The following is a 13,215-nucleotide window of genomic DNA, read 5'->3' as shown; positions in this document are numbered from 1 at the left end:
TGCAGTTTGGGGGAGCAATGCCCCCACTGCACCTCTCTAACTCCGCCCATGGGCTAGGGACTTCTGCCTTGTGGGGCTCGGGGCTTGCGGACCCCCTGAAACTGGCTTGTGGCCCTTCCACAGGCCCGTGGACCCCCGGTTGAGAACCACTGCTCTAAGATATTGCTGGAAATTGCCACAACTGTCAGATCTTCCCCTTAAAGAAGTGGATTTTACTAGGGTGCTGGACAGGGTTATTTCCTGAGTAGCAGCTTTCCCATTATCTTTTATAATTTCATATTTCAGCCATGTGTATAATAAACTTTCTGCAAGTCAGCCAGCCTATACCTGTTAAAAATCCACCCAGAGTTGTTTGTCAACCATCCTGTGTAATTTCTCTCCTTGGAACCCCTGTGGCTGAGCTTTCCCATGCCCCTTTTTATCCTTGTTATCCCAGAACATTTGGGTATAAACTTACAACCTGGTTCTCCCACTCCCACCTCCCATTCAGTTTCTAGGGAGTGTGTGTGGTGTCCCGTTGTTTCCCAACAGGTCAGCTGCCCCAACAATGGGTGGAGGTTCCCCAACCCCCTGGGAATATTACAAGCAGCCATTCTGTGGACCGAAGGGTGAAATATATCAGGGTTGCCACCCTGTGAATCAGCTCTCAACCCTGCACTGCACTTAACACCAGAGTTGGGCAAGGGAGCATCTGCAAACCTCCCCCATAGCCACATTCCTTTCTCTGCCCCATCTCCTCCAAAATACTTATGTTTAATCCCAAAAGGTTTGACCAGAATATTGCAGGACATTGCCATAACTGTCACTCCACTGTCTCTCCGTTCCATGCCCTCCCACAGAGTGATTCTGGGCTGTGGTTGGAAACTCCCCTCAACTCAGTCCCTTCCATGGGTTGAGGTACCTAACTCTACCCCCCCCCTCCCCCACTCCAGGCCTGAGCTCCAGTTGCCTTCTGGTCCTGATACAGCCTCTGGAGGGTAGAGAGAGCCTGGCTGGGAGGTGTCAGGGCTTCACGTTGTGCTGGCAAGATCAGCCTGCAGATTCCACCACTTTCAAGGAGCCAGTGAGCCTACGAATGGTTGGCACAGATAGCAGGGTAGGGGGGAGGAATTTAGTCAGGGGGAAGGAAGGAGCCAGGGCCCACTGGGGAGAGAGTGCCACTGGAAGTAGACAGCTGGGGGAATTTGGGAAGGATTGGGGGTGGGGGGGACTTGGAGTGCTCAGGTAATTTTTGATTCAGCCTTTTAACTTTCCCCACAAATCCTTTGAGGTTATTTCATCATAAATTACAGATTTGTGGGGGAAGGAGGAAAGTAGGCACCTGAGCAGCATGTGACCAGAGGAGGTCCCAGGGCATGTGTCCCTGCCTTGGGGAGCAGAAATCCTGATTCTAATGGCTCAGACCTGATCCTTGGGGATGCACCTGCTCGCTCCAGCTCGTGTCTGCTACAGAGTCAGATTCCATGTTCTGCCACTAGTGGAGGCTGTGCTCAAACTTCAGGAGAGAAAACACAGAGCTCGGATATCCCCCATTGACCCTTCCACTCCCAAAGGACAAGCGACATGGCCAGTGTGACCCCTGATTTCTGCTGTTTAATCCACCCAATTCCCAGCTTCCCACCGTGTCTTATCTCCACTCCCTCCTATGGACGCTACCCAATTCTCACTCCCCCCACCACCTGCAGCCTTCTGCAAAAAGTGCTCTAACTACAGCTCCATCAACACAATAAAAAGTTAAAGTCAGAAGTGGCTAGTACCTGAGATGCTGAGACCACAAAAATGGTAGCAACTGGTCCTTTGCTTTCTTCTGATTTGTTGGGGACACAAAGAAAGGGCTGGGCCAGCCCAAATGGATGAAATGAGAACAGACTCCAGAAATGTCCCTCCCTCCCATCCCAAAAACTGACACACCTTTACCCTCCCCCTTGGGAACTCATGCTGCATTGACCCACCTAAGAATATGAACCCTGATTTTCTCACAAAACATGTGACATTTCAAGAGGGCCTAGGCTACCCTTTCTTCATCACCTGGCACCCCTGACCTCCACCCACTAATGGGCCAACTTGGAGTTCGTTTGGACTCTCAACAGCTTAATAGATCTATAAAATATCAACAAACTCCCTTGAAGCCTTTGAAGAAAAGACCCCTATGCTCACCAGCGCTCATTGCTTCCCTGTGCTGGATTCAAGGTCAAGGAATTGGGTACAAAACTACAGTCATGTTTAAAAGCCAGTCCATACTGTAAAATGCCCTCTAGGCAAAGCCACGGCTGATAGCAAAGACCTGACTATTTGCTAAGGGGCCATTTTCACACTGTGCTCTGGGGGCAGGATGTGCATGAATATTCATAATACAGGCTTGTAAACCACCATTATAGCTGAGATCTCCCATCTCCCACCCCAAGGTATCCAGCCCCAATGTAGCCTACCTCTCCAATAAAGGAGAACTGATCAATTCCCACCCCCTCCTTCCAAGCATATCATGCCACAAGTCCCTCTTCCAGCTGGAGATTGTACTCGGTGCTCACTCCCTGCACAGCTAAGACATAAGCCAGCGTGACCCCTTCTCTGCAGCAGAAACTACCCAGTTTCCATGCCCACCGCACACGCTCCATGGAGCTGGAACACAGAAAGCTGAGAAGCTGCCTAGGCCCATATGCTGCTAGCCTGTGTACTACAATGACGCCTGCCGAAGTAATCGCTGACTGGTGTGGGAAAGTGTCCTAACATGTAGGAAAAAATAAGGCAGCCACACCTAGGAACCTCCGGGAGAGGACTGCACAGTGCCTCCATGAAAGTGTCATCCAGATCTCTCAGGATTCAAGGGATATCCCTGTGTACATGAACAAATTGCTCCGCCTCCCCCCGCCCCCGCTTTGCCTAACTCTTTAGGGGAATGAAAAGCAGATAATGCTCCCTCTCTTTGTTGTACCACTCCCTCTTCTTGCATGAGCAAATTAATGCAAAGTTTAAAGCTGCCTTGTTAAGATAGGGGTACCATCGCTATAATGGGGAATACATTTACACGCTTATCTGAAGATCCTTCCGCTGCATCGGGCTCACCCATGCTCAACTGCTGGGACTGACTAGACCATGGGGGAGTCTCAAACAGGTCCTGGCTTGTGGCATAGATGGACCCTCATCGCATGTTCCACATCTTCCGCCTTTTCGTCTTCCACCTCGTCCTTGTCTTCGCTGTTCAGGCTGGGTGCCTGTGGGCTTAGGCACCTCAGAAGAATCCATGGTGGTGGTGGGGTCTCTGCCAATGATGACATGCAGCTCTTTGTTAAAGTGGCAGGTTTGTGGCATCGACTGATGGCCTCCCTAGCCTTCTGATATGCCTGCCACAGTTCTTCTGCTTTCATGTGGCACTGCTGCTGGTCCCTGTCAGACCCCTTCCCCGGCATCCCCCGAGCTATCTGCTTGTAGATGTTGATGTTTCTGTGGCTGGTCCATAGCTGTGCTTTCACAGTCTCTTCTCCCCACAGGCCCAGCAGATCCAATATCTCCTGTCTTCTCCAAGCTATGTCTGAAGCATGTAGCCATCATGGTCAGCTGGGTGACTGCACTCAACAATGGAGAACTGCTAGGTATGCCAACCAAGCTGGGCAGTCAGGAAAAGACTTTTCAAAAATTTGTGGGGCATTAAAAGGAAGGGGGGCCTTTCAGTCTATATGACCCCTAGGCAGTGGAGTTCATAATTGTGACCACAGTGGGGCATTGTGAGATAGCTGCTGGAGGACTGTTAGGGTCAACATAGGTAATAGAGAAATAAAAGGAGTACTTGTGGCACCTTAGAGACTAACAAATTTATTTGAGCATAAGCTTTTGTGAGCTACAGCTCAAATAAATTTGTTAGTCTCTAAGGTACCACAAGTACTCCTTTTCTTTTTGCGGATACACATTAACAAGGCTGCTACTCTGAAACCTGTCATAGGTAATACAGTATCAACATACACTTGTGCTGTGTTGACCTCAGTATATTACTTCTGATGGCATTCTGTGCCAAAACATTAAAAATTCTGCATACAATATTTTAAAATTCTGCAAATTTTATTTGTCAAATAAATGTGGAGGCTCCAGCGTGGCATTGGGGAGCACAGGCTACTTGTTGCACATACATGGGAGATCACTCTGTAGCTCCTCCCCCGGGACACAGACTCAGTGGTGAGGCTTCATTCAACCCTGACACAGCACTTGGGCCTGCCCCAGAAACACCACAGAGCCCTGCCCCTCTGTGCCAGGTGCACCAGGTATGGGCAGCCAGGCTCAGCAAGGCAGGATCCAAGTGTGGAGGGGCTTAATGTGGGGAGATCTAGGTGTGGGTTGAGAGGGTTCTGTGTGGGGCAATGTGGGAGCAGGTGGCTCAGTGGGGGATCCAGGTGTGGAGGGGATCTGGATGCACAGGGTCAAGATTGTTGGAGGATTCTGGGTGCAGTAGTAATGGGACTCTGCAGGAGGGTCCAAGTGAAGGTGGTTGGGGCTCAGCAGGGAGGGGGTCTAGGTGTGTGGCGGATAGAGCTCAGAATGGGGATTTGAGTGTGGGGGGCTCAGTGGGGGGTACAGATGCTGGGGGAGTGGAGTGGAGATCCAGGTGCAGCTGGTTGGGGCTTGGTAGGGTGGGGATCTGGGTGTGGGTGGCTCGTTGGGGTGATGCAGGGGGAGTGGGGCTCATTGGGGGGGTTCTGGGTACAGGGGGTGAGGCTTGGCAGGAGAGTCTGGGGCAAGAGGGGATCTGGATGCACGGCAGTTGGGTGGATGGGGGAGCAGCTCCCTGTGCAGCAATCCCTCACCCTGCAGATGAGGAGTGATAGGTGCAGGAAGCGTGGGGGAGTTTGCAGAGCTTCCTACAGCTGGGGGAGAAATCTGGGGGTGGGTCTGACATGGCCCCGGATGCCGTGCAGGGGAAGAGAAAATCTGATCCTCCCCAGCTCTGCTGGGACTAGCAGCTGCGCCCAGCACAAGGTAGGAGCCACCAGCTAGGTCTTCCCCAGTCCCACCTTCTGCCACACAGTGATTTACCTCTCTGACAGCTGCCCTGGGCACTCAAAACATACTGCTGGGGAGGGTCACATGACTGCTCTTGTGGCTTCCCTTTGCTTCCCAATCAGAAAGTCATAAATCCTGCACATGTGCACTGGCACAGAATTCCCCCAGGAGTACTATATAGACCATGTCTCACTGCAGGGAGGTGATGTTACTGCATTGACCTCACTACATCCACCATGCTTCAATGCTGTTTGGGATGGTGGTGTTACTATGTCGGCATAACAGGGCACTTACATCAGCAGGAGGCAAATTTAATTGTAAACACGTGCACATGTAACCCATGCCCACTTGGTGGGTGCTCTGTCCCCCTCTAGAGGCACCTAGACCACTTAGAGATTAATCAGAGTGTTGCAGCCTTGGTTAAGATCCACATGACTTTTAGCTCATGCAGTAGAGGCTCTTGCATTTAGCTCCAGAGGTCTCAGGTTCGATCCTGACCACCACCAACTGGGGTCTGTCGACGTCACAGACAGCGAGGTTGATGCAAGGCAGCTTATGTCCAACCAACTTTGTAGTGTAGACCAGGCCTATAGTATAAGATTCCAGGATTGTCACTCTGTGTATATGTCATTCTGAACCCCAGACGGTCAGTTGAATCAGCTTGAAGTGAGAGAACAGCTACAAGCATGGCTGAGAGCTCTTTTTGTTCGGAATATTGCCAGGTTCAATCATTACTGGGATTCATGATCTGTTACTGTCCCATGTTTAAATTCTCACTCTTCCACAGAAGCCCCTGAACAACATTTCTCCCGTCCCAGTGCTTACACTCTCCTGTTACTTCTTCCCTCTTTTTGCTCCTTACAGGGGGAGGATCGGCTCTGAGGAATCCCAGAGCTTCATCAACACCTGGCCCGTCTTCACTGTGCATGAACCACTGAGGCAGCCAAAGCCCCCGGGAGTGCCAGATGGGGAATGAGCAATGGAAAGAGAGGAGGAATCGGCACCAGTACAGCCAGTTACAGCTGCACATTCTGGTTTTCTCCTTTAACAGCCAGATGCACCCAGACTACGGTGCGATCACTGTGCTGGCCCAGGTCCTGGCCCCCCCGAGAAGCAGGTAAAACCAGCCTCTCCTGATAGGGAGTCTCTCTCCCCTCTCTGTTTTCCCTAGTCAGGGCAAACACTGAGGCTGTAGCAGTTCCTTTTAGGAAGGTCTTGGAGAGAGAAACGGGGACAGAGGAGTTTCCAGTTCAGGGGAGGGTGTCTCTTGAGCTAGAAAGGTCTCTTTCTGGCTAAGCTGGAGGGATGTGTGGGGTGGGGAAGAATCTCCCATTACCTTTCTTATTTTTTAATAACTTTCACAGCTTACTTTCTGGTGTTTACATCTCTCCCAAAACTCAGCATAAAATATGACACTGTCCCTATTGGGAAGGGATGAAGTGAGAGTAATTGGGAGAGGGAAGGAGAAATAGAGGCAGAGCCTTCTTAAGTTCCCTCCTCCATCAGCATCTCCTTCCTCCCTTTCCTTCTGCCCTACCAGGTGAGAATGTCATTCCACAATGAGCGGAAGCAGCATAGGAAGTGCTGTCATGGAGACAGAGCCCCTGGGAGCGGCTTCTATATCAGGATGGTGATTCCGCAGGCTCTAGCCCCCGAGACTCGCCAGCGCTGGCTCCCACGTGGAGACCCGAAGGGAAAGACTCCCTCCTCCAGTACACACTGTGATAAACTCAGGACAGATGGCTGCAAGGGGATTGGGGGCTAGAAAACAGTCCCAGAAGGTTAAAAGGCCCTCCTCCCCATCAACTGAGGAGGGGTGACTACAGGTCAATCAAGTTCACCTGAGAAGAGGGTTACCAGAGATCAATTAGGATCAGCTGATTCCAACTATGGGCTCCCTGAGACCTTTTTAAACCTTCCCCTGTTGGGAGAAGAGGGAGAGAGAGAAGGAGTCAAGCTGCCAGTAGGCAAGGAGCAGCAAGACAGCAAGTCTCACCAGGAGAGGAGGCTTCATTCCCTCCCATAAGGGAGAAAAACAAGCCCTAAAGACCGGTGGAGAGAAGGACAGACTGCCCCTGTGCAGCCCAGAGGGACTGTTTTACCCCAAGCCCGTCTCACCAAGGCTAAAAGCTGGTGAGACCAAGAAGGTGCCTTGCCACACGTGGTGTCAGGGGTGCGATCGTCTGAGTGAGACTTCGTGGCGAACCATCTCAGGGCATCTCCCCAACAAGAAGGAAAAAAAAATGGAGGATGTAGGGAAGGCGTTGGTACAGGCCACCGCGGCCCAACAAGAAGCTACCAGGGTTCAGATGGCTGCCCAGCAGGAGTCAGTCCGAATAAAGCAGGAGACAAATCAATTACTGATGAGCCAGGCAGCCCAGGATTGAGCCACCCTGCATGAGGTTGGGAACCAGCTAAAGGCCCTGACCACTCTGATGCATGGCCCCCATAGGACCCGGCCCCTGCGGGCCAGCAGCTACTTACAGAAGATGACAATGACATAGAGGCGTATCTCCTCGCATTCGAGAGAACGGCCCTGCGGGAAGCCTGGACCCAAGACCAGTGGGCCAGTATCCTAGTATCCTAGCTCTTTTTCTATGTGGGGAGGCCCAGAAGGCGTATTTTGACACGACAACAAAAGCAGCTACAGATTAGCTGAAGGCGGAGATCCTGGCAAGGTCTGGCTTGACGACAGCTAAAAGGGCCCAGTGGTTCCACGAGTGGAAATACAGGTACAGCAAAGTGCCCAGGTCCCAGATGTTTGACCTGATCCACCTAGCCCGGAAGTGGCTGTGCCCCTGAGACCCATGGCCTGGAGAAAATTGTGGAGTTTTGGAGAGGTACATGAGAGGGCTACCACCGGACATACGAGGATGGATCAGTCAGAATGATCCCTCCTCCTATGATGAGCTGGTTGCCCTTGTAGAGAGACACCTAGCAGCCCAAGAACTTTCTCGGACCACCGGGGAAGGAAGGCACCAGAATAGGAGGCAAGTCTCTGCGCTGAGGGCCCAAGTTGCCTTAGCCCCAGGCAGAACTATGGAGGGGAGGAAGGAGGCTGAAGAGCAGCCAGAGATTGTGGAGGGACTTGGGGAGAAAGACTCGGGGGTGGGGGGGAGACCCAAAAGCCCAAAAAGTAGGGGGCTGCCCTGAGCAGGGTACAGATGTTATGCATGTGGGGAAGTAGGGCATATAGCTGTCCAATGCCCAAACCTAGAAAAGCCCATGCAATGTGACCTGGGAGATCTAGGAGGACCACAGGACCTAATAAATCTAATAGGGGTTGCAATGGTCCATCACAGGTATACTAGACCAGTTAAAATGAATGGCATAGAGACCACCGCATTAGTGGACTCTGGAAGTGTGGTCACGCTGTCTCGGGGAAAGCTGGTCGGGCAAGACCAACTATCCCGGACCAAACACACAGGAATATCCTGTGTACATGGGGATGTCAATTACTACCCAACCATCAAGGTAAAAATAGAAGTCCTGGGAAACCCCACTAAGGTGACGGTGGGGGTGGTCCTGAATCTTCCATATCCAGTCCTCATAGAATGAGACTTCCCAGGGTTTGGCAGCCTACTCCCTGGAGAGGAGTCAGAAGAAGGAAATAATCCTGAGAGCAATGGGATGGCCCCGATAGTTAGCAACCCCTTAGTCTTCCATGAATTTGCCCAGGATTTGTTCTTTCCCCTTTGGAAGCCCAGGAAGACTCGGCGAGAAAGGAGGGCAGATGAGAGGAGGGGAACGAGAATCTTGGCCCAGAACCAGAAGCCTACACTCCCAGGGGAAAGTGTTGGCTCAATTGACAAGGGGACTATGCAGGGGGTCGATAAACCAACAGCTGGACCCAGTTCTTCGGGGACCCCCTGCCCCCCGAGAGGGAGACGGAAATAGATCCCCCTGAGTTTGGGCAAATTGGACTTTCACTGGAAAATTTTGGGCAGGATCAGGCTAATGATCCAATATATAACAATATTCGCGAAGAAGTAGTTGAGATAAATGGGGTCCCTGTGGAAGGCAGAGCCAAGGGCCCAGGGCCATATTATATGATAAAGAGGGATCTGCTACACAGAGTAGTCCAGGTCCAAGAGGAAGTCGTGGAACAGCTCTTAGTACCACAGAAGCATCAGAGGGGCGTGATGGATCTAGCCCACAGCCATCTGTTAGGGGGGCATCTAGGGGTAGATAAAACCCTTGATCGAATTCTACAGAGGTTTTTTTGGCCGGGAATTTATGTGACGGTCCAATGATATTGTGCCTCCTGTCCTGAATAACAATTACATGGCCCCCGACCACACATAAGGGCCCCTTTGGTACCTCTGCCGACTATTGAAGTCCCATTTGAGCAAATAGCTATGGACCTAGTAGGCCCACTGGAGACCGCAGCCCGGGGCCATCAGCACATATTGGTTGTGCTAGATTATGCCACTAGATACCCTGAGGCCGTACCCCTACAAAACACCATGTCCAAGACCATAACTAAGGAATTAATCCACATTTTTTCTAGAGTAGGGATACCCAAAGAGATCCTGATGGATCAAGAAACCCCCTCTTTGTCTAAATTAATGAAGGATTTGTGTGTAATGCTCCACATATGGACCATAAGAACATCAGTCTATCATCCGCAGACCGATGGCCTCGTTGAAGGCTTTAACAGAACATTACAGAACATGATACAGAAGGCAGTGAGCCGGGATGGGAAGAACTGGGATACCCTGCTGCCATACCTAATGTTTGCTGTAAGGGGAGGTTCAGACTTCAACTGGGTTTCCCCCATTCGAGCTGTTATATGGTCACCACCCCCGTGGAAGACTGGACATTGCCAAAGAGGGTTGGGAACAACAGCCGAACCCAGGGAGAAATATCATCGAGCGTGTGCTGCAGATGAAAGACAGGATAGCCCAAGTTGCCCCCATAGTATGGGAACACATAAAGAGGGCGCAAGGGGCCCAACAGACATATTACAATCACCGAGCGATGATCCGAAAATTCCAGGTGGGAGATTGGGTAATGGTGCTCGTACCCACAGAGGAGAGCAAGCTCCTAGCCAGGTGTCAGGGGCCATACAAAATAATAGAAGCCATTGGAGAGGTCGACTATAAGGTCCAACAGCCTGGCTGCCGGAAGGTGGAACAGAGCTATCATATAAACCTGTTGAAACCTTGGCAAGACAGAAGCTCATGTGGTCACTCTAGGGTCACCCCTCCCAAAAGCAACCGGTACAGCCAAGTGGGAATATCCCCGGAATTGACCCCGTCTAACGAACTGAAATGATCAACATGATCAAACGCAACCAGGATGTATTCTTGGAAAAGCCAGGCAGGACTACCGAGGTTCACCATCACATCCTCACAGAGCCTGGCGTGAAGGTCAATGTCAAGCCATACCGGATCCCAGAGGCGAAAAGAGAAGAGATCAAGACAGAAGTCAGGAAAATGCTGAAGTTAGGAGTCATTGAAGAGTCTCATAGCCAATGGTCCAGTCCAGTTGTCCTAGTACCTAAGCCTGATGGCAGTATGAGGTTCTGCAACAACTTACGGAAACTGAATGAAGTATCCCAATTTGATGTGTACCCTATACCCCGGATAGATGAGATAATTGACTTGATTGGGAAAAGCACGATTTTTGTCCAGTCTTGACCTGACCAAAGGTTATTGGCAAATCCTCCTGGCCAAGGCCAATAAAGTTGGCCTTTTCAACACCAGAGGGACTGTATCAGTACACTGTCTTCCCTTTTGGTTTACATGGGGCTCCTGCAACTTCCCAAGGACTCATGGACAAGCTGTTGTGTCCACATGGAAAGTATGCGGCTGCCTATCTCGATGATGTCATTATACATAGCCCAGACTGGGAGATACACTTGGAAAAGTGGAAGCAGTCCTGGACACCCTGAGGAAGGTGGGGCTAACTGCAAATCCCTCCAAATATGCGATTGGGCTAGCAGAAGCCAAATACCTCAGGTATATCATGGCGAGGGGCGTGGTGAAGCCCCAATTGAACAAGTTAGAGGCAATACAGAATTGGCCCCGACCAGTCCAGAAGAAACAGGTCAGAGAATTCCTGGGACTAATTGGATGCTATAGGCAGTTCATCCCCCACTTTGCCACCAGGGCATGCCCGTTAACAGACCTAACAAAAGCCCAGAGTAAGATGGACCAGCGCGGCCGAGGAGGCTTTTGCAGATCTGCGGACCGCACTCTGCACCGACCCAGTGCTGGTAGCCCCAGATTTTGAGAAGTTTATCTTACAAACCGATGCCTCCGAGGTTGGGTTCGGAGCGGTCCTTTTGCAAATGGTCGGAGAAGAACAACACCCAGTCCTGTTCCTCAGTAGGAAATGCCTGCCCAGAGAACGTAAATATTCTGTAGTAGAGAAGTTTCAGAGTAACAGCCGTGTTAGTCTGTATTCGCAAAAAGAAAAGGAGTACTTGTGGCACCTTAGAGACTAACCAATTTATCTGAGCATGAGCTTTCGTGAGCTACAGCTCACTTCAGGAATGCCTGGTGGTAAAGTGGGCCATAGAAAGCCTATGCTACTACCTACTCGGATGGAGATTTACCCTCATCACGGATCACACCCCTCTGAAGTGCATGCACCAAAACAAAGAAAGAAACGCAAGAGCACCAAGGTGGTTACTGTCGCTAAAGAATGGCAACACTGATGGCCTGTCAAGGGCGCACTGTTTGCTGACCCAAGTAGTCCAACCCAGTAGTGTTGAGCGCGGGGGTGGGGTGGGGATATGTGATAAACTCAGGACAGATGGCTGCAAAGGGGGCGGGGCGGGGGGGCAGAAAACAGTCCCAGAAGGTTAAAAGGCCCTCCTCCCTATCAACTGAGGAGGGGTGACTACAGGTCAATCAGGCTTACCTGAGAAGAGGGATACCAGAGATCAATTAGGATCAGCTGATTCCAACTACAGCTCCCTGAGACCTTTTTAAACCCTCCCCTGTTGGGAGAAGAGGGAGAGAGAGGAGTCAAGCTGCCAGTAGGCAAGGAGCAGCAAGACAGCAAGTCTCACCAGGAGGGGAGGCTGCATTCCCTCCCATAAGAGAGAGAAACAGGCCCAAAAGACCTGCTGAGAGAAGGACGGACTGCCCCTGTGCAGCCCAGAGGAACTGTTTTACCCCAAGCCCGTCTCACCAAGGGTAAAAGCTGCTGAGTCTGGTGAGACCAAGAAGGTGCCTTGCCACAATACATATAACTTGTTAGCTGCTGTCTGTATAAATGCATGTGGAGAGAAAGCATCAATCTGGCTGAGATGGGAAAGAGAGACATCACTGTGAGATTTCATAGGGAGATGGGCTTCAATGGAAGTTAGGAGGAGCAAACAGAATCCCCACACAGATGTTTGTAGGGTCTGTCCACCAGTATAGAGACCAAGATTTGTGTGGTACCCGAACTAACATGTCTAGAGGCTGTACTGATGCCAGCCCCTTTGCAGTTTCCGAAGATGGAGCCTGCCTGCTGAACTATATATGTGCATGAGGCCACATGCCCTAGAAGCTTAAGGATATGGCCAGCATCATCTGGAATCTTAGCTGTGGCAGGAAGGCTTTAGCTTCCGTTGAGTCCAAGAGAGCTCCTAGAAACTCTCTCCTTTGTACAGGTGACAGGATTGACCTCTCTGTGTTGAAGAGCAACTCAAATGTGTCCAAGGTGGACTGGATGACTGACACGCTGGACAACACCTGAGGCACAGACCTTCTCACCAACCAGTCACCCTGGAAAGGAAACACTTGAACTCCTGACTTCCTCAGGAACGCTGCCATCGCTGCTACATGCTTTGTGAACGCATGTGGGGCTGCAGGCAGTCCCCAAGCAAAGGGTAGGGTCACAGGGTAAGAGGCTTCATGCTGCTGTGTGTCTAATGTCCTGGATTGCCTTAATCCAGAAGGGGAGCATGGAGAGTGCCTAGGGGAGGGGGGCTGAATTCCTACCAACCCAGGAGGAGAGGGCCTTCCTCCAGCTGTAGTTTAGTATAGATTACCCTTTTATCTAAAAGTTGAGAGATCTTCCTGCTCTCTCCAGTCATTACCAGCAGGCTCTCCACTCTGGGAGAATTCTGAAGGCTAGTGAAGTTTAATTACCAAGTAGAAATTCAAGTTTCCCATTCCTTCAACCATTCTACAGATATTTTTCACATTTCCTGGGCTTCCATCTCTTAGGAGAATATCAGCAACCTCTATCTTTATATTAATTTCCTTTGATTAACTATACCCCCCA

Source organism: Chelonia mydas, chromosome 1, assembly GCF_015237465.2.
Source record: "Chelonia mydas isolate rCheMyd1 chromosome 1, rCheMyd1.pri.v2, whole genome shotgun sequence".
Classification (NCBI taxonomy): domain Eukaryota; kingdom Metazoa; phylum Chordata; order Testudines; family Cheloniidae; genus Chelonia; species Chelonia mydas.
Note: the sequence above shows the minus strand (reverse complement) of the source record.